The 21302-nt window shown below is 44.3% G+C and overlaps 1 protein-coding gene across 1 annotated transcript in view; it reads right to left on the reverse strand.

The window, feature by feature from the left end:
* The window catches only part of KCNG2 (potassium voltage-gated channel modifier subfamily G member 2), a 74493-nt gene extending 55451 nt beyond the window's left edge, over positions 1-19042 (reverse strand). Inside the window, exons 1-2 of the mRNA XM_039523072.1 lie at positions 18825-19042; positions 11494-11635 (exon numbers count right to left, since the gene is read on the reverse strand). The gene's annotated coding sequence lies outside the window, so the exon portion shown is untranslated. The remainder of the gene's footprint in view (positions 1-11493; positions 11636-18824) is intronic.
* Positions 19043-21302: the final 2260 nt, after the last annotated feature.

Below are 21302 nucleotides of genomic sequence, written 5' to 3' on the forward strand. Positions count from 1 at the left end.
CATAGCTCTGGGTGCTTTGGGTGGCAGACTGTAGCTGCTGTTCCAAAGCCCTTCTAAAATTCTGGTTACATTTCTCCCTCCCTTTACATTGATATTTGCAGGAGACCTGTCCTTGTCAGCCTGATGCTGCCACTGGGCTAAGTCTAGGAAGCTTAAGCGGTTGATGACTGTGAAGCCATTTTTGTGGGCTCCTCAGAGAGGCATCTGCTAGCTCTGTAATGAATAACATAATAAGCAGGACTGCAAACGATCCCCACTAACATGCATAATGCCAAAGATGTATATATTAACCCGAACAGTTGTTTTTTCTACTTCCATTTGGATTAATTTCAAATTAGAATATTTGTGAATGTGCTTTTATATTCACTTTTTATTTCAAGTGAAGGTGGACCATCATGTTTATATGCCTAACTGAATACCTCTGATGGCCATGTGAAATTCCAGAAATGAGTGGCTCAAAGCCAGGCTTTCCTAGTAACACTCATAAGTGGAATAAGATGAAACCTCAGTGGTTAGTGTCATATGCTTCAAAAGACGGTTCAAGAAACCTCATAATGGACAATAATGGCATATCTTGCTCTTATGCCAAGTTTCTTCCTAATCCTACACAGTTAGTGCTTGATTTACACCCAGAAGCTTGAGGGTTCAGGCTCTCATACATTTTTATCCTATTTAATGAAACTGCAGCTGTTTTTCCTGCTTCGTTGTTTTGCACTGAAACCTCCAATGATGCATAGGATAACTTTAAAATTGCAGACTAGTTTCTATCCAAGGTGCAATTAAAATTCTTTAATAACGGCCCACTTCTGTGAATGCAAAAGGAGTGGTATGAGCTGACACACTGTAGTGGATTCTCACATTCAGGAAACAGAAAAATAACTAAATTTTGCTCACTGCCAAGAATCTTAGATCCTTTTTGAGCATACCCCGGAGATCTGTACTGTGCCTCCATAAATAGGTTTGTCTTACACTGATATTGGCTGAGCTAAGGAAGGTATTCAGGCAATAACTAGGTTATTGAAAAGGAAAGTCATCAAACCCTTGTTATGTAGGTTGTTATTGGTTTATTGCAGTTTTGGTGATGCAGTTAACAGAAAGGGCTAAAAACATACAATGCCAAGTGCATTCAGAGGTTCCCAAAGAGATGGTAGTAAGTTGTACTGAATCATCTAAAAACAAAGATTAGCTCCATGTTGGCTGCACTACTAGTACATCAAAACTACCATTACTAAAGGTCTTCAGCTTCTTTAGTTCTTTGGGAGAGATGTGATGTGTGAGTTAAACAAGTATTAACCTGCACAGCCAGCCATTGCATGAACTGGTATAGTTTGTGTTTTATTTTATTTCTTGGTTTTACCTGTTTCGACTCTTTCTTTCTAGAATAAATGGGATCTGGTTTAAATGCAATTATAATTATCAATATTGAGCGAACAAGTGTGAAAAGGCTCTACGCTCAGGGAAAAAAAAGAACAAGTGGATAGAGTTTACCAGCCCACAGCCACGGGGTTTGGGACAGACTGGAATTCTTGCTCAAAATACTGCCACGTGTGGTGGAAAGAGCTCCAGGATGGTCCAGAGGCAGTCTCTGAGTGCACAGATATGATGGTCTGTTACTAAAGAGAGTAATGGGGTGCGTTCAGTAGCATAAAACTACAGCCAGAAATTAGCCCCATCTTTCCCTCTCAAATCTGACACAAATAAAAGTAGTGTAAATTTGCACTAGGTTATTGGCCAACTCAGGAGTGCCCACACTGTCCTTGAACAACTACTCACATAGACTGTTTGTGCCAGAAATATTGCATCATGCACAACTACTTTTGACAGGATATTCAACCAGCGCAAAAGGATGCCATGGATGGAGAAGGGGGACACAGAGTTATATGTGTGGAAAACACCTTCTGACCTCTAGACCTTGCCTGGTAAAGCTCAGCCCTAACTCAGTATGTGGAGGGACAAGAGAAGTATTGTCTCTGGAGGTTTCAAAGGAACAAGCATCAGGATGCAACGGTGACACTGAAATTCCCCATCTGGCTACTGTTTTTCAGGCTCACACATAGCCTGAAGCTAGATTTGGTCCCAGCTGAGTATAGCGTGCACTGTAGCACCCTTACAACAGCTTCTTTGCAAACAGCTCACTGAATCCACAACTCCCATAAAAACATATCGTATGGACAAATTTGGGGCTTAGATGCACAAAAGGCCTCTCCTATGTAAGTTGGCCGGAGCGCCCCTCATTTATTAGATAACAGAATTGGTCCCTGACAGCCTTAAAAATGAACACTTAAAATCTGTAGCATCTCGATGCTACACAATAGGCCATATCTGATACCAAACAAGAAAAAGCAACTTTTAAAGAAGCACTGTATGCACATATGCATTTTGGGAATTTAAACAATTACTGTCCGCAATGGAGCTATCAAAGCCTATCAAGAAATATAATGCTTATTAAAAATTATTCAGCGTACTTATTTACATGCTAAAGCATAAGAACTCTGAACTAATAATTACTGTGTGCACGACTGGGTAAACAGATATGGTTTTTATAAGCTCTGTGAGAGCCCAGTCCTGAAAAGCATTAGGCACATTAGAAATCCATATGCACTCCCATTTACTTCAGTAGGATCGCTTGTGCAAGTAAACACTAGTCATGACAGTAACAGTTTGCAGGATCAGGCCCTCAACGTGATATGTATTTACAATTTTTGTTTTTAAAATTAGAGGAATTTTTAAGTGTTATTTTTCTATTTTGATATAAGCATAATGTAACATGGCAGGACCCTGGCCACTATGAGAGCTTTAATCTAAATTATAGTACAAATGCAACAGCTTAAAAACCCCCACAAAAATATCTAGAGTCAAGTTCTGCTCTCACTTGCACTTGTATAAATCTGGAGTAGCTCCACTGATTTACTCCAGTGTAAATGAATAGAATTTACCCCTACAGTCCAGACAGGATTTGTTTCCACTGCAGAGACTATAATCAAAAGCCTCTAGAACAAATTCAAGTCCTTCTGTAACCACAAAAGCCTTCAGTGTGAAACCTTGGAGAAACATTGCGGGAGTCTGAATTTACAAATCTCAGAATAAGGAATCTAGGGAAATATTAACCTTAATATTCTGTGAAACATTTTTGTGATATTTACATTAAAGAGCATACACATCCAAGGGATGATTTACAATTCTGAATTAAAGTGAAGATGATCAAAATAACACAGGGTGTGCTACTTAAACTCTATACAGGTGAAGCAAAGGCTGCATATTCTGTGCTTTTCTGAGTCCCTGAGGTTCTCACCTGGTGTTTCAAATGCAGTATGGAAAAAAGGCAGGCTTATGCCTACTCCGAGAATACTTCAGCTTGTCACAGAAAAAACTGTTAAATTACTTTCTTTTTTATGTTTAGCCTTTGGCTATAACCTTGATTAACTCACATGAGCCATACACATTTTCAAAGAGTTTCACAGACTTAGCCATATATAAGCTCAAATAAACCCTTCCTGAAACACCTCAGAGTAGTTTACATGACTTCAAGCAACATACCAAAAAAAAAAAAAAAAATACAGTTCAAAGACAAGGCTAAATAAACGAATTTGATAATAAAGATGAGAGAGAAGAACATTCCAGGAAACACTGTGAGAAAACTCTCCTAGGGACAGAATACTAAATATAGAGAACAAACCCTCTCCAAACGGAAACAAGAGTTACAACCTGGACACTGGGATCCGAGGAAAACTTACCGTTATGTTCAAGCCTGTTCATGCCTTTTACGTACCTAATTCAGCCTTAAAATCATTCATTTGGTCCAGAGAAAGCGAGTGGAGATGCTTGATATGGGAGAAATTTGATCAGAAATGTTGGTTCTCTTCAGGAAGCATCTAAGAATAGCGACCAGCAGAATGGGAAAAAGAACTTCGTTATATGTGGTGGGAAGTGGCAAAGACAAGGCATGTGTTAAAAATCTCAGCAGCCTAGTGAAACAATGTAGGTCGCAGAGTGAAGAGGTTCCTATGGTGATACTGTAGTAATATAACTTGACAGCCAATTGTAAATTAAAAAATAACTGCAGTGTTTGCAAGCACTGAGGCCCTGACCCTGCACCATTACAGGATCAAGCCCTGAGGGCAGGAAAGGTAAGTTAGGATAGAAAGATAACAACTAAGGAAAAATGAGACCCTCATTAAAGGGACTCACTGAGCAAAATTCAGCTTGTTTTGTGTTCAATTTGAAGAAGTTAGGAGGCATGGCTGAACATGAATGCGAGAAGAAACATGCAGCACAAAATAAGCTGCCACTGGGACAGCACAGATAATACTGAGTTCACAGTTTGACACCTAAGGTCCTCATCCTGAAAACACTGATGTTCCTATCGACTGCATGGGGACTACCCATGTGGGTAAAGGTCACAGGATCAGGCCTTAAATAGATAAAGTTTGATATTGATGGACATGAGCATAAATGCTATCACCCAAAGTAAGCATACATGTTCACTGTATAAATAAATTGGCCTTTTGAGTCTCCCCTGAAAATCTGAATTTGATCACATCACATTGATGAGGACAATATGCACAGTGAATGCTGGGGTAAGAGCAGAACTAAGTCAATGCTCTATCAGATAAATCAGTATTAAAGTTTTGCTGCGTAACAAAATCTCCAGCTTTTGGGTCAAGCAGGAAACAGGCCCAGCAACAGTAACAAAGAAATGTAATTCCTACATGCAGAAAAATAGCAGGCTTTCCACATCCTAATGAGAGGTTAATTACAGTCACATTTTCACTAATGGGGAGGGGGGGGGGGGAGAAAAAGAAAAGCATGAAATAAAGAAGGAAAGATCATATGAATCCTGATAGTGCATTATAACCTCCATTAACTAGCAGCACTGGCTGCATTTTAGAGTGAACTCCACAAAGAAGCATTTCAAATGTCAAAATTAGAAACTAAAAGGTCTTCTAAGTAACCTCTGAGGATGTGCGTTCCACTTCCTGGGAAATAGCTGCTTTTTTTCTCCCAACCCAATAACATTGTCAAAGGCAATTTGTGAGAGAGGGGAAAAAATCATTCTTAGCCTCTAAGTAAAAACTTCAGTCTAGCAGGTCAATATAAAGCAGAAACTAAACCCATAGAATAATATTCTTAAAGCTCTAAAACTAAAAAGATTTAGTTGTCATCTTCAGAGGGTTTTTTTAATTTGTTGAATATTATGAATTGCTTGCTCTCCCTGGAGGGCATTGCCCGCTTGGCTTTCACAGTAATATGATACGTTGCAGTGACTTTTAGAAGGAAATCAAAATTAGTTTCTCCTGCTCATCATCATAATCCATTCAGAAAAGAATACCTCAACCTCTTGTATTTCACTAGCCTTAGCAGCTCCAGCAAATCTGATATTCCTTAAGCTCATGCATTTGACTTTTTATAGCTTTCCAATGTCCTTATCAGTTATTTCCACCTCACTTCCAAAATGAAATGGCTCTCTTTAGAGAGATAAAAAAACATACAAGAGTACATTTATGTGAAACAAATCAATGAAAGCAGGAAAAATTCAATCTTGACCCCACTGGCTGAGATCTCTTTAGGCCACTCTTGTCAATGACATCTCCTCAACTAGTTGAAGAGCATCCTATACTTCTCTCCTTATGAATCTGACCAAGCGGTATACATTTTTAGCGTATACTTCAGCATCTTCCCATTATCACTGTAGATGTTAAACACGTTTCTAATTTTATTAATGACTCAGTAAAATAAACCCTATAGGCCCAGAAATTAGTCAGACTTAAAAAATTTTTTGGCAGAGATCTTCAGAGGTACAAAGATTATTTCAAAAATTATCATTAGAGTTTTGCAGATTCCTTGGAGGCCTGATTATCATAACACTTTGATATTACTATTCCCTCTCCTCACTCACACCCTCCTGGTCCTTATCTAAACATTTTAAATTTCCAGAGGTCATGTAATTCAGATATCTAGGTGAATAGAGGTAAGTTGCTGATGGACATGAGAGACTTACTCCACAGCCAGCACAAATGAAAGCTCCTTTACAATACACCTGAGAAACTTGCTTTCAAGTCATCCAAATAACGTACCTGACTAGAGATGTTTGAAGAGTCATAAGATGGTAAAAGTTACACAGATTCAGCATGGCAGTTCTCAGAAAACAAACACATTCATCTGTTCCACTCAGTGGCTCCTGGGGGACAGTGCTCAAATCCTGGTTGTGCTGACTACAGCCAACACTGTATTTCTTTCGAGTAAGCTCCTCATGCCAAAGTTTACTTCTGGGGAGGAAGGTAAGCAGCTATATTTGAGACTGGCTTTGGAGACCACTTCAAATGCAGCGGTTCACAGTTGTACACATGCAACTCCCATTCATATCAATGGGAGCAGGATATGCACAGAGGACTTAATATTTATTTTTACCAGTTATTCCCTTCCTAATTGATATTAGTGTATTTATTCTGCTAATGATACTATTAATAGAAGGGATGATGCAACTTATCCCACTTAAAATGTCCAAAAAGATAAGAGGAATGTAAAGCATTAATTTTTAGAAAGTACTTTTTGGGGGTTCCATCTCATTCTGATCAGTTTCATATTTCTTAATATAGTGCAAAGCCCTGAAATAGGAGGTTTTCGATGTGGTAAATAAACTTCAGTGTTTGTAGAGTTTCATCCTTTGAAAGGACACTATCATCTACTTTTTCATCACTTTATTTTGGTTTGCCCTCTGTTGGTTTTAATACTGTCTGAGAAGCCTGAGAATAACATTTTCCTTCTGTGCTGTTCATGTCCTTTGCCATTTGGCCAATCATTGATTGATTTCCTGCCTTTCTTATGGATTTTAAAATTCACATGACTTGTTTATATCCCTCTTTGTGCACAAGCTTTATCAGTGCTGCAAGGACAGTTTTGAAAATAATGTTGTTAGTTAACTGTTGAAGAACCAACAAAGGAGGGCGGGGAGAACCATCAGAGAGAGAGAGAGAGAGAGAGAGAGAGAGAGAGAGTCTAATATAAACAGTGGGGGTTAGTGTGTGTGTGTGTGTATTTAATTCCCAGCAGTGGTATGATGATTTCCGTAGACTTAGGCTTTGTATTGCGCCGCGCGCGCGCGGCGGCAGCGCTGCGCGCAGCGCAGCAGCGAGCGCGCCAATCAAGCGCTGGCAGCGCAGCAAAACTCTCTCTCTCCTGTGTCCCACTTCCGGTGTGGGACAGCGCTGGGACAGCGGGCAGCGCTGGCTGGCGCTGGGGCTCTTTGACACTAGCGCCGCGCAGCGCCAGCGCTGCAGAGGTGTGTTTTTGTTTCACTGCCTGCTGCTGCGCTACAATTAAGTGTAGCCAAGCCCTTTTTGTATTGTGTTATTTAAAAACACAATAGCTATTTAAGTATCAGAGGGGTAGCCGTGTTAGTCTGGATCTGTAAAAGCAGCAAAGAGTCCTGTGGCACCTTATAGACTAACAGACGTATTGGAGCATGAGCTTTCGTGGGTGAATACCTGCATCCGACGAAGTGGGTATTCACCCACGAAAGCTCATGCTCCAATACGTCTGTTAGTCTATAAGGTGCCACAGGACTCTTTGCTGCAAAAGCTATTTAGACTCCTGCAGCTATTTTCAATCTACAACAAAATCAAAGAGGATCAATTTTTAGGCCTCAATTACTTGGCCATGTCCCTTTAATTGTCCTTCATTATGAAAATTAGCATACCACAAAATGTTGTAGATAGTTCTGACTAGCTTTAGTTTTAAAGCTTTAGATTTTATCATAAATATATTTTATGAAATGTGAAGATTTGTTGGAACAATAAGAGATTTCAACCCCTCTTGAAAAATTGGGATGATAAATTTTATTCTACAAATTCCCCGCATTTTTTTTTCAGCATATGACTGCTGAAATATAGTTTTAGAATAATTAACAGGAGGAGTAACACTATAGGAATTGTATTTGTGGTGTGATATATGCACTTAAAGTTACTAGAAGCACCAAAAATGTGTCAATGTAGAGCACTCAACCCATGGTACATTATTCTTTAAGACATCATGGGGATTTCAATTTTGCTACAGACAGAATCATTGTGTTATGAATATAGGTCCAGAGTCTGTCAATCTTCCACAGGATGGGTAGCACTTTACTCCACTAGTCCCACTGAAAGCAACAGGATTACTGTACTATCACACCCTGAGTAAAGATGGCAGTCTCCAGCCTGTAGTCTGCTGGGAGTGGGGAGAATGCCACTTACTCAGGAAAACATATCATCTGACTAGTCCAAACCATTTGCCTTAAATCAATGACCATTATGTCAAAATTTTTCTTCCTCCAAAACATTCTCTATCTCTGGGCTGGATTCTTTCACTTTTACCACACTGTATTATCTTACTCTATCAGGAGACCCACTGAAATTAATGGGATTCTTCACTTAGTAAGATACTGCATAATGTGACTATGGGCTTGGCTACACTTGCAAGTTAGAGTGCATTAAAGCAGCCCCAGGTGCCCTAACTCCTGACCCATCTACACTGGCAAGGCACTTAGAGCACCTGGACTCTGCAGCTGGAACGCACCTCCACAAGAAGCAGAATGCTTGTTGCACCTCAGCTGAAATGCCCCAGCATCAGTGTGAACGAGGTGTTGCATTACTGTGCTTTGATCGGCCTCCGGACACGTCCCATAATCCCCTTAATTCACGTGGCTACTCTTGTCATTGTTTTGGAATCGACTGTAGGAATGCGGATGTCCCCTTTCAAAGCTCCGTTTCTGACAGTCCGGCTTCTTATCTGCTCCAGGACAAAGCAAGCCATTAGTGTGGAATGTTGCTTGCTGTGAGTGTGAGAGAGAGAGGCGGGGGGGGGGGGGATCTGAACTTACAAGACAGCATGCTGACATACTCTCAGCACTCCAAAAACCCACTCAGCACCCCAAAAACCCACTCTCTCTTCCCCAACATACACACAACACACTCCCTGTCACACTCCACCCCACCCCCCCACATTTGAAAAGGATGTTGCAGCCACTTGAATGCTGGGATAGCTACCAGAATGCATTGCTCCTTGTGGCAATACAAGAGCTGCTAATGTGGCCACGCCAGTGCACTTCCAGCTGAGAGTGTAAACACTCGGCAGCATTTTCCCTGCTGCGGTCTCCGAAGGCTGGTTTAACTCCCAGCACTCTACATCTGCAAGTATAGCCATGCCCTTAGACTATGTCTACACTTGGAGCTAAGGGTGTTATGCTCTGCTCATGTGGATATTTTCACATTAGCTCTCATCGAGCTAGCATGATAAAAATAGTAGTGTAGCCACAATAGTACCAGCAATGAATGGTGGCACAGCCTAGCCACGCTCAGTACAAACCTGCCTGGACTCTGTGGGTATGTACTCAGGGCGGCTAGCCCATGGCAGTGCTCACCACTGCCCATATTATTGCAGCTACACTACCATTTTTATCATGCCAGCTTAATGAGAGCTTTCACAAATATGTCTACGTGAGATGTAGCCGAAATGTGGCAGAATCTAGCTTTCTATGCAGTTAAATTGCTTGCTGAAATGGAACACAGATTCAGACGTGCTACCAAACAAGAATACAAATCACAGCTCACAAGTAAAAAAGCATGAAGTATCTTTGATGAGTTGACAAGTTAATTAACAGATACCCAAAAAGGTCTGACTGGTACAAACAAAACATTTTAGTTCATTGATTTAATATCTTCATCAGATTGATTACTACATTTTTAAAAAAAAATCTCAACAGGGAAACATGGAACCTATATAACTCAAAACTGATGCCTTAATTAAGCAAATTAGAGGCTCAATGCAGTGCAATGTATTTTGGAAATATTTTGAGAGACACCAGGCCAAAGTTCAGGTGGCTTCACGCACTTGTAATACTGCCACAAGAAATTCCAAACATAATATCCTGAGTCCATGTAACTTATAGACATACGGTAAACTTTTTAAAAGTGCCTAAAGGTATGTCTCCATTGCAATGAGAGGAGTGAATGCAGCTCAGGTAGTAGGAATATCCGCACTAGCTTTAATCTAGCTAGCATGGCCATAAATATCAGCAAAACTCCAGTGGCATGGGGTTCAGCACAGTCTAGGAATGTGAATACATACCCAAGGTTTGGGGCAGGCTTGCACAGCCCAGGCTGAGGTCCGTACTGTACTCCCTACAGTTTCATTGCTATTCTTAGCTGTGCTAGCTAGATTAAAGATAGCATGGGTATGCCTACCCAACCTGCAATCACACTTCCAACTGCAATGAAGACATACCTTATGGGACTTAGGCGCTTAAGTCACATTGATTTTTGGTGAGACCTAGGGTATGGCTACACTTAGAGCTGCACAGCACTGCCGCGGGAGCGCTCCCGCAGCAGCGCTTTGAAGTGTGAGTGTGGTCGCACCCCTGAGCGAGAAAGTTGCAGCGCTGTAAAGTGCCAGTGTAGCCAAGCCCCTAGGCTCTTAAGGGACATATTTTTAAAGGTAATTTAAATTCATTAAAAAATATGGCCCTAAATGTCTAAGGCACTTTTGCCTTTCTCCCATTTTCAAATGTTACCAATACTTCATTACTTCTTATTTATCCCCATTATTCCTACACCAAACAGCATACAAACTTAAAGTCTTTTAGGGATTAACTGGATCTAATAGTTTTCCACTACTACCACTTATACTAGTCTTGGAAGTGTACCAGGCCCAATCCCACAGTTCTTATGCAGGCAAAACTCCTACTGGACCAGGCCTAGCATTTAGATTCCCACCTTTCTCCTCTGCATGTAATTATGGGCCACCATGCACAGAAAAGCAGCATGGCGAACAACCAGCACTAGATTGTCTCCTAGATTAGTGGGAGCTCCTTAAACCAATCACTGAGGCACCACAGTGAAGCACATAACTAGTCTTTATTGGTCATGTCCATGCTGTAAGAGTATTCACATAATACTCACTAAATTCCCAAAGTCCTCTCCCAGCATGCACTGGATTAAATGTAAAATTTGGGATGGATTTTCTGGGGGCAAGTGACACAAAGACCCCTTGGCAAAGGGTCCCTTGTTCCTTGCAAACAACTCTCACCTCGGATCTGACAAACTCATTATACCAAATGCATGTCTGACAGGATAACTATCCATAAAGAATAATATGTAAGGTATGTACAGAAAGCTCATAGCTTGTCAAGCCTTATACCCATTGTGAGAAACAGATAAGGGTAATACTTAAGGAATAGTGTATTTATATTGAAAGTACGCTTGATGGACTTGGTGTAGAAATTGATCACCAGGGGGTAATGTGCCAATCAAGCAAGAGGGACTTGTTACCCCTCCCTACTCGGCTGGAGAAATAATGCAATGTTCTATTGTCTACTCTTGCCACATCCAGAGCAGTTAATGGAAAACCATCAGAGAATGACAAACACACAATCGAAACCACTCAAAACCGCATAAAGGTAGAAAAGAACTCTACAGCAAGGCACTGGTTTGCCCTGCCTGTGAATAGAAACAGAAGACTTACTTTCACTATAACAGCTTGCAGGGAAAGACACACTATATCCATTCACTGTGAGAAAACCCTTGACTGGAGGTACGGTAGGTGCTTTCATGAACTTCAACTTTTGCCTCCTGGTAGAAATCAGCTAGCTCTTCAACAGACTGGACTTGGGAGGGAAATCGACTTTATTAGATAGGACAGGTAGCTATTGATAAAATGCAAACATTTTGTTTTGTATTGTGGCCATTTATTTCCACCACTCTCTCTTGTTTCTAGTGCAACCCCTATTCTTTCTTAAATAACCCTTTTCTTGATTTACTTTAAGTGCTTGTAAGTGCTGTGGTGGTTTGCAGGAGCAGTGGTTTAAGATAAAATTGGTCAACTGGGTGCACTGCTCCTTTGGGAACAGAAGATCTGAAATTTCTGTGAGTAGCCAGTGTCAGGGATTGGATATCACAGGAGAACGATTCAAGAAGGCTTGGTGGATGGGATGAACCTACTACAGTAACTCCTCATTTAATGTTGTAGTTCTGTTCCTGAAAAATGCAACTTTAAGTGAAACAATGTTAAATGAATCCAATTTTCCCATAGGATTTAATGTAAATGTGGGGGGTTAGGGTCCAAGGAAATTTTTGGGGGGCAGACAAAAGGCATTATATACTGTACAGTACTGTACTGTGGTTGGGAAGTGTCCCTGGCTTACCACACACAGGCACAGCCCGCCCCAGGCAAGGACACTAGGAAGCACCTTTGCAGCAGCAGCGTCAGCGTCCCCGAAGAACAGGCTCAGACTTTGCAGGGAATGCTCCAGACCCGCCTCTTCTCGTCCCCGCTCCACTCCAGGCCCACCTCTTCTCACTCCCACTCCACCTCCTCTCCAGAGCACGCCACATCCCTCCCCCCCCAAACGACTTTCTGGAAGGGAGGGGGAGGAGCGGAGATGCAGCACTTCCCCACTCCTGTCCCTTCCTCCCAGAAAGTCCTAAGCGTGAAGTGCTGGGAGGGAGGGGGAGGAGCAGAGAAGCCCCATGTCTCCACTCCTGCCTCTCCCTCTCAGAAAATCCTAAATGCCGCTAAACAGATGTTTGGCAGCGCTTAGGACTTTCTGGGAGGGAGGGGGAGGAGTGGAGACGTGGTGCTTCCCTGCTCCTCCCTCGCCCTCTCAGAAAGTCCTAAGCACCACCAAACAGCTGATTGGCGGTAGGGGAAACTCTGGGAGGGAGGGGGAGTAGGCGGAGAAGCGGAACTTGTGCAATGCTCCCTTGTAAAGTTGCTGCTCTTCCGACGTTATAAGGGAGCATTGCACAACTTTAAAAGAGCATGTTCCCTAATTGGGCAGGGACATAACATTGAAACAACGTTAAATGGGACAACGTTAAATGAGGAGTTACTGTATTACCATGCAAGACAAAGGCCTGGTCTACAATACAGTGTTAGGTCGATGTAAGGCAGCTTACGTCGACCTGATTACATCAGTATACAGCCTTGCTCCTGCTGACTTAAGTGCCCACTACACCAACATAATAATACCACCTCCAGGAGAGGCATAGGGCTTATATCGGTGTAGCTAGGGCAATGCAGCCTCCTTGTAGACCAGGGGTCGGCAATCTTTCAGAAGTGCTGTGCCGAGTCTTCATTTATTCACTCTAATTTAAGGTTTTGTGTGCCAGTAATACATTTTAACATTTTTAGAAGGTCTCTTTCTCTAAGTGTATAATATATAACTGAACTATTGTTGTATGTAAAGTAAATAAGGTTTTTAAAATGTTTAAGAAGCTTCATTTAAAATTAAATTAAAATGCAGAGCCCTCCAGACCAGTGGCCAAGATCCGGGCAGTGTGAGTGCCACTGAAAATCAGCGTGTGTGCCTCCTTTGGCACCCTTGCCATAGGTTGCCTACCCCTGTTGTAGACACTGCATTACTTACATCTACCTGCTGTCAGTGGCATAGGCGCCAACTTCCCCTCTGCCCAGTGGGTGCTCGACCTCCCCCTGCCCCTGTCCCCACCCCTGTCCCGCCTCTTCCTGCCACTGCACAGCTGTCACCCACCCCCATTCCACTCCTCCCCCAAAGTCCCTGCCCCACCCTGCCTTTTCCCACCCCAGCCCCACCCCTTCCTACTCCCATTCCACCCCCTTCCCCCAAGTCCTCACCCCTGCCCTGCCTTTTCTCCGCCTCCTCCCCTGAGCACACTGCATCCCCTCTCCTCCCCCTCCCTCCCGGAAAGTCCTAAGCACCACCAAACAGCTGTTAGGCGGCATGGGGGCTGGAAGAGCTAGGAGGGAGGGGGAGGAGTGGGGACGCGGCGCACTCAGGGGAGGGGGAAGAAGGAGTGGGGGAGCTTGGCTGCTGCTCAGTGTGGAGCACCTCCTAATTTTTCCCTGGAGGTGCTCCAGGGCTGGAGCACCCCTGAGTCGGCCATGAAATTGACAAGAAAGACAGCTCCCCAGCCGGTGCCCAATCTTCTTTCCAAGCCAGGCTGCCACCCAGGCTGTGGGCTCAGGCTGCTGCCTAGACTCCCTGCGGGGAGTCCTGTTGCTCCCTTCTCACTAGAGGCAGATAACAAGGTGACTCACAGTTCTGGACGCCCTGAGAAGACTCACTGCCAGTCTCTTCTTTGACAATTCTAAAGTCCTGGTGAGGTATTGAGGCAATATCCCCCAGGACTCAACACACATAAGCAGGGAAGTCTGAGAAGCATGACAAAAGCATTACAAGTCTTCTCAAGCAACGTATGCACTCAGGAAGTTTAACAGTTCTCTCAGAATGGACTGCTATTGTGAAATGGGTAGTACTCTAAAGAGGAAAAAATGCTGGAGCCATATATTTAGGGCTATATCCTACAACGGAATCCACCCGGATTCAGGGGGGTTGCCCACATGGATTCAGTTACAGGATCTGGCCCTTCATAAGGGTTATTCACAGAGGTATCACATCTGAAAAGCTGAGCCAAAAGTTTTGTTCGTGGGCAGAGTTTTAAAACCGTTTCATAATTAAGCCACAAGACGTGACAGGCATTTACTGACAGTTATTGCAGCACTCTCTGGATGTATTATTAAACCCAAGACGAGACACTCAAGGCCAAGTGACTTTAATCATCTTACAAGTGCAATAATGCCTTAGATATGCATAGCCTGAAAATATGTGGGGATATTGAAATAATTGGTAAAGTGATAAGAATATTACTTGGGGATTATTCACAATGGTTGACATGTTGATTAGACAATCAGAAAATCTGTGTACACATCTCTAATAGTGTCCTGGAAAAAATAATTGAGTTTGTTCCCTTTTTCTGCCCTCCCCCTTTCCCCTCATGGTATACAGGACGATCTTGTGGGATTCCCTCCCTCCCCCACTTGTTCTTTACATTATCAATATCAAGTCTGATATTTCCTGTGTTGCTGGAAATCTTTCTTCATGGACCGAAACATGTGAATTGGGACCTTTTCAGACTTTACTAGGAGAGGTGGGAGTGTTGAATATCCAACAAGAGCTTTTCTTCCAGCTATTTTACTTGTTTGAGTTATACAAACTTTAACAAAACCAAACAAAAAAACCCAGTTTTTAACTGTCTGAACAAAGATCACCTCCCATCTGAGTTTCATTTCCATGTTTTCTTTAATATCATAGTTCTACCAGCTCTGCAGTCATCCCTTGCGTCTTCCAGAAAAAAACAGCAGAGATGCTGCTTCAATTTCTAATTCAAAACCCAAGCAGAAGAGATATCTTACATGCCTTTATAAAGAAGCAAAAAAAGCATAGACTTGTTTTTCCTTTGAGGGTCACTTTTAAGCCACTTCAGAACCACAGTAGTTTCCTGGACTGGATAAACAGAATGGAAAAATACATCTCTTGCTGGACTAACTTTGGTGCTTTAGGATGTACTAAAAATGTTACTATATGCAGTTCAGGTGGTGTTTACCACTTCTTACTGGACTCAGCCAATCTTTCCCTGCAGAGCTAAAAGGAGTCAGGGGTCACCTAAATGAAGTCCCACTTGCAACAGCAACTCCAGAACAAACACTGCACCAAAATGAGAGCCCACTTCTTCAGAAAGTAGCTTATGGAGGCTGGCAAAGGGCCTTATGAACAAGGGACGATTTCTTCAGAACAAGTCTTAATCACAGTTTTGGAACTGGTGCTGAACACAGTACAGTTAAACTGTGTGCACCTCTATCAATATTGATTTTCATTCTCAATTTATGGGGCTGATCTTATGGAGGGCATATCAACAACTGACTTGTTAGTAATATATTAACACGTTAACTAACACAACTGTAAAGTCTTTGGCAGACAGGACACTAAGGTAGGTTTAAACATGACTAGCAACTCACATCTGTCTCCTGGAACAAACATTTGTGTGGTGTCTTCACTAGAATTTACAATCATATTAGTTAACAAGTTATTAAGTATGATTAAACATTCAAGTTTAGCGATACCTTGGGGTAAAACTCTCTTGAATTCAATGGAAGTTTTGCAGGAGTAAAAATGATAGAATTTGACCCCATGTAATTGCATGCCAAGGTGTAGAAGCTTCATTTCAGTTACAGAGTAATAAAAACAGATTTTACGATTAGAACAGAGTGCTAGTGAAATAAATTACACTCAAAGAGTTAACAAATAGTTGACCTATGTGATTCCAATTGTGCAAGAGCAAACTCTTAAAGTTACCAAAGCTCTCCAGGTATTTGGAATGCCCGGTCGAAAAGGGACTCTGGCAGCGCTGGTGAGCACTGCTGACTGGGTCCTTAAAAGTCTGGTTGGCCGCCAGCAGCAGGGCAGGCAAGGTGCCTGCCCAATTCCAGCAGTTCCCGGAAGCGGCTGACATATCTCTCTGGCTCCTAGGCACAGAGGTGGCCACGGGGGCTCCGCACGCTGCCCCTGCCCCGAGCACAGGATCCGCAGCTCCCATTGGTTGGGAACCTGAGGTAAGCGCCACCTGAAGCCTGCACCCCTACCTGCGCTCCAATCCCCTGCCCCAGCCCTGAGCCTCTTCACGCACTCAAACTCCCTCCTGGAGCCCGTACCCCATACTCCCTCCTGCACCCCAACCACCTGCCTCAGCCCATAGCCCCCTCCTGCACCCAAACTCCCTCCCAGAGCCCACACTCCCTTCCGCACTCTGAACCCTTTGGCCTCCACCCAGAGCCCTCTCCTGTACCCCAACCCCTCACCCCAAGCCCACACCAGAGCCTGCACCCCCAGCCAGAGCCCACCACCCCCTGCACTCCAACCCCCGGCCCCAGCTCGGAACCTCCTCCCACACCCCAATCCCTGCCCCAGCTCTGAGCCCCACTCCTGCACCCCAAGCCCCTCATTCCCAGCACCACCCAAGAGCCCCCACCCCAGCCAGAGCCCTCACTCCCTCCCACACCACAACCCCCTCCCCAGACCAGAGCCCCCTCCTGCACCTTGGACCCCTCATTTATGGCCCCACCCCAGAGCCCACACCCCCAGCCGGAGCCCTCACCCTCTCCCACACCCCAACTCCCAGTCCAGTTAAAATGAGCGAGTGATTGAGGGTGAGGGAGGCAGGGCCGGCTCCAGGGGTTTTGTCACCCCAAGCAGCCAAAAAAAAAAAAAAAAGAAGCCGCTGCAATCGCAGTCGTGATCTGCGGCAATTTAGGGGGAGGTCCTTCGCTCCGAGAGGGAGTGAGGGACCCTCCGCCAAATTGCCGCCGAATCCCTGAAAGTGCCGCCGCAATCCCGAGTTGCTGCCCCAAGCACCTGCTTGATAAGCTGATGCCTGGAGCCGGCCCTGGAGGGAGGGCAAGCTACAGAGGGAGGAGGGGGGATGGAGTGAGCAGGGGTGGGGCCTCGGAGAAGGGGTGGACTAGGGTGGGGTAAGGGTATTTGGGTTTTCTGCCAGTAAAAACTTGGCAACCTTATTTACCACTGAAACTTCAAATGAGGTTTTAACGTCAGGCATCGTAAGGGAGTTAAAAGCCATAGATCCTCAAGGGAAAGGGGAGATCTGCAATTAAGATCATATAGACAGCACAGTGAACAAGGTGTTCAATGGGGCCAACTGATTTCTATTTTATCAACTAATACATACATCTTTTTATGTAAAATAATTAACTTAAAACCACACTAATTGCAGGTGGAAAGCATAGTGCACAACAACTAAGGCTCTCTTGATTTATATGAGATTCCATCAAACAAAAGATACATGGAAATGGAGACTCCACTCATTTCCAATACATTTTGTTTGAATTTAAATATACACCTGTTCACATTCCTATTAAAAAAATGCAATCAACAACAAAAGAGATGAACATACCAGAAAAGGAAAAGAATGCGGCATTGCAGTGGGCATGCAAAGAGTGCCAGGGAAGCCGCACATCAGAGCTCCCACCATCAGCAAACCCTCAAAGAGCAACTCAAATGCTTCTTAGCACTTTACCCCCTGGACAGGTTTTGAGTGGACTCTGTGGCTGGGCATTATGTTGTGCCCCTATAAACTTCCCCTTGCAGCAAGGGTGCTCAGAGCCATTGGACCAAACCCCTGTATTTAATGGAAACCGCTGCAAGCCAGGAGGTGTGGCAGCACCCCTAGTTCCAGCACCTATGCCTTGCAGTCCTGGGGAGGAGGCAGAGGAGCTGCTTAGAGGCGATACCTCCCAAAAGCCCAGAAGGAAAAACCTAACTGGACTCTGGGTGTTGCTGCTGGCGCCCCTGGTTTGGCCGGGGCAGAGCAGGAGGCGGCTGGGCTCTGCCTGCTCTGGCTCTGCCCCAGCGCCAGGCAGACGCTCCGAGGAAAGCAGGATTGTGGGGTTTCAGCTCACACGCGCCTTGCTCTGCCAACTCGAGGGGCGACCCAGAGGACTGACCAAATGCGATTCGGCGTCCAAACAGCCGCTCTTTGCTCCTGCTCCATAAAACAACCGGGAGGGCAGGGGACCCCCGCCCAGCCACCCACACACAGACACACACTTGATCGAAGTTTCCGACTCCTCTCGGCTCAGGGCAAGGGGGCCCCCTGCAGTGCTCGCTGCTCCCAGCCACGGAGGCGACTAGCGAGCCGCCCGGCCAAGCCCGGAAAGCCGGGAGGCGAGAGAAAAGGCTCCGGGGGCACAGAAAGTTCCTGCCACCGCGCCCAGCCACCAGCTGGCGGGCACCCGTCTGCCCCCAGCCCCTCTGCCCCGGCACACGGGTCGCTGGGCAGAGAGACGCGGCAGGAGCGCCGCGATCCCCCCCAGCGCGCAATGATTTGGGCACGGCTGGGCGCCATCCTGCAGCCCCCACCCGCTGAGGTCGGGGGGATCTGGGGCGCCTAACGCCCATCACACAAACTTCATCCGGGCCCAGGGGAAACCTCCCCGCTTCCCTCCCACTCTGCACGGGACGGTACCTGGGGAAAAGCTGCAGCAGCGGGAGCTCCGGCGCCTGCCCCAGCACAGACACCCCGTGCGCAGCGCCGGGCTTCAACTTGGCGGCTGGCTCCGAAGGTCCCAGCAGAGGAGGACGCGGCTGCGGCAGCCTGATCCCGGCTGGCGGGCGGCAGGAGCCTGCTGGGGCCCGCGAGGGAGCGAGCGCTTGGGTCCCCCTCTCCCGGCTCCGCGCAGGGGCGGGAGCTGGCGCCGCCTCTCCCGGCTCCCCCACGCCTGCAAGGCGGCCCCGCCGAGCACCTGAGGCGCTGTCCCTCCTCCCCCAGACCCCGGCCACGCGCGGCCTCCTGGAGTGGGCGGGGATGAAGGTCCCGGAGCTGGAGGGGGCGAGGCAGGGTGGGGCTGGGGGAAAGTCTGGCTCCTCTTCCCTTCCTCCCCCTGGCTGGGTCTCACCCTCCTCCCTCACCCTGCTTGGGACCCTTTCCATTAGGGTGATCACACAGCAAGTGTGAAAAATTGGGGTGCAGTGGGGGGTAATAGGAGCCTATATAAGAAAAAGACCCAGAAATTGGGGCTGCCCCTATAAAATCAGGACCTCTGGTCACCCTACTGTCCATAGTTCATGTTGAAGCCACAGATCCGTGTTGCTGCTGCAGCTCTACACCCACCGCCTGCCTCGGCTGGTAAAAGCAGAGAGGTCATGGTTTGCTAGGCAGGGGGAGGGACGGTGACATCTAGCATCGGACCTACAAATAACTGATCCCCCGCAAGCTTTATTCTTGGGACCCCGGGAGGCACCTTCTTCACTTGTGTAACTCAGCCGGGCTTTCAACTCTGGGTCCACTTTGAAATTCGACTCCCCCAAGACGGGATTGGTTTCTCTTTAAATATTAGATTGGAGTTTTGCTTTTAAATTGTACCAGAATCAAAGTTGACCAATTTTTAAACATTGTTTTAATCTGAGACAAAACGTATGTGACATTTCAAAACAAATGTCCTATAAGGTACATGTTATATTGTAACTCAGCGTTACATTTAGGGGGTCAAATTCCGCTCTTAGTTATACTCCAGATTAACACCAGTAAAGCCAAGCAGGATCCCATGGTTAAAATACTGCCCTAGGACTGGGAACGTCTGGGTTCATTTCTGCCTCTATCACAGACTTCCTGTGTTACCTGTGGGAAGTTACACTTAACCTATCTGTCTGATTTACCTAGCTGTAAAATGGGAAGAATGTTTCCCTATCAGGGTATTGTGAGGAAAAAATTATTAGTATTTACAATGAATTTTGATACTACAGCAATAGTATAAGATATAAGGACCTAGACAGCTGTAGCTGTATGCTCCATGCATATTAAAATGTATATACTTTCAAATTATTGAATTTGACAAAAATAAAATATCCCATAATGAATAAAAGTGAAACATCCTTAATGTAATAAATTTTCAAATGTTAACCATCTAGTGTTTATCCAGTGAATAAATGTCTTATTTGTGCAGTTAATTTCTTTTCAATAAATTTTCCAGTTTTGAATCCGTTTATATATTCAGTATATAATAGTTTGGATTTTAAGTAAATACATTTGGCCAGCAATTAACCCCTATTCCAATTGAACTGCTTTTGGCATTTTGAGACTTTTTTTTTAAGATCATCTATAACTCCTGCAACTACTGCTTAAGTACTGTAAAATGTAAATAAAATAAGTACATAAATCTGCCCCACAAGTTTATAATGATTTTTTTAAAATTACAAATAAAATGCAACAAAAATATGTGATTTTTAAAAATAAATCATATTGATAACTTCCTGGATATTTTATTGATACCTTCTTGCATGTAGATATTACATTAGATTTTCTTTAGTTTATAAGTACCTTATTTTTCCAAATATATTTTAATTATATTTGTGACTTCACTCATCTCTTTTGCCAGTTTCTTCAGAATTCCTCTACGGCTACTAGCTGGTCCTGGAATTTTGTCAATCTTTAGATAATTTTAATTCCTCTACTATATATTCTAGCATAATCCCAATTTGTTCAGTATTTCCTTCTTCCCCAGCAAAATTCCTGGCTGGTTTTGATATCCATCACACATTTGCCTTTTAAAGACTGGAGTAAATTTTTTTTAAAGCATCATCTACCTCTTCAGTAAGTAAATCATCCCTAAGAATAGAGGAACATAGCAATTGCTATATTGATCAGACCAGTCTGTCTAATCCACTACCTTGCCAGAGACAGGTGCAAAAACCCCTATGATGAACTGCTATGGAATAACCTACTGCTAGAACTTTCCTCCTATACCAGATAGTAGTTGATTTACAACCTTAAGCATAAGGTTTTTTATCCCCTATAATTTTGTTTATCCTATCTAAAGTAATTGTGGATGTTCTCATAAGTCATATAAATGTCTTATACTTTTTTACAGTATTACTTAGTTCTTAGGACACAATCCATCCAGTTCCTCTGGTAACTTTATATGTTGTGTTAAACGTGTTTACCAGT

Source organism: Mauremys reevesii, linkage group 2 (assembly GCF_016161935.1).
Source record: "Mauremys reevesii isolate NIE-2019 linkage group 2, ASM1616193v1, whole genome shotgun sequence".
Classification (NCBI taxonomy): domain Eukaryota; kingdom Metazoa; phylum Chordata; order Testudines; family Geoemydidae; genus Mauremys; species Mauremys reevesii.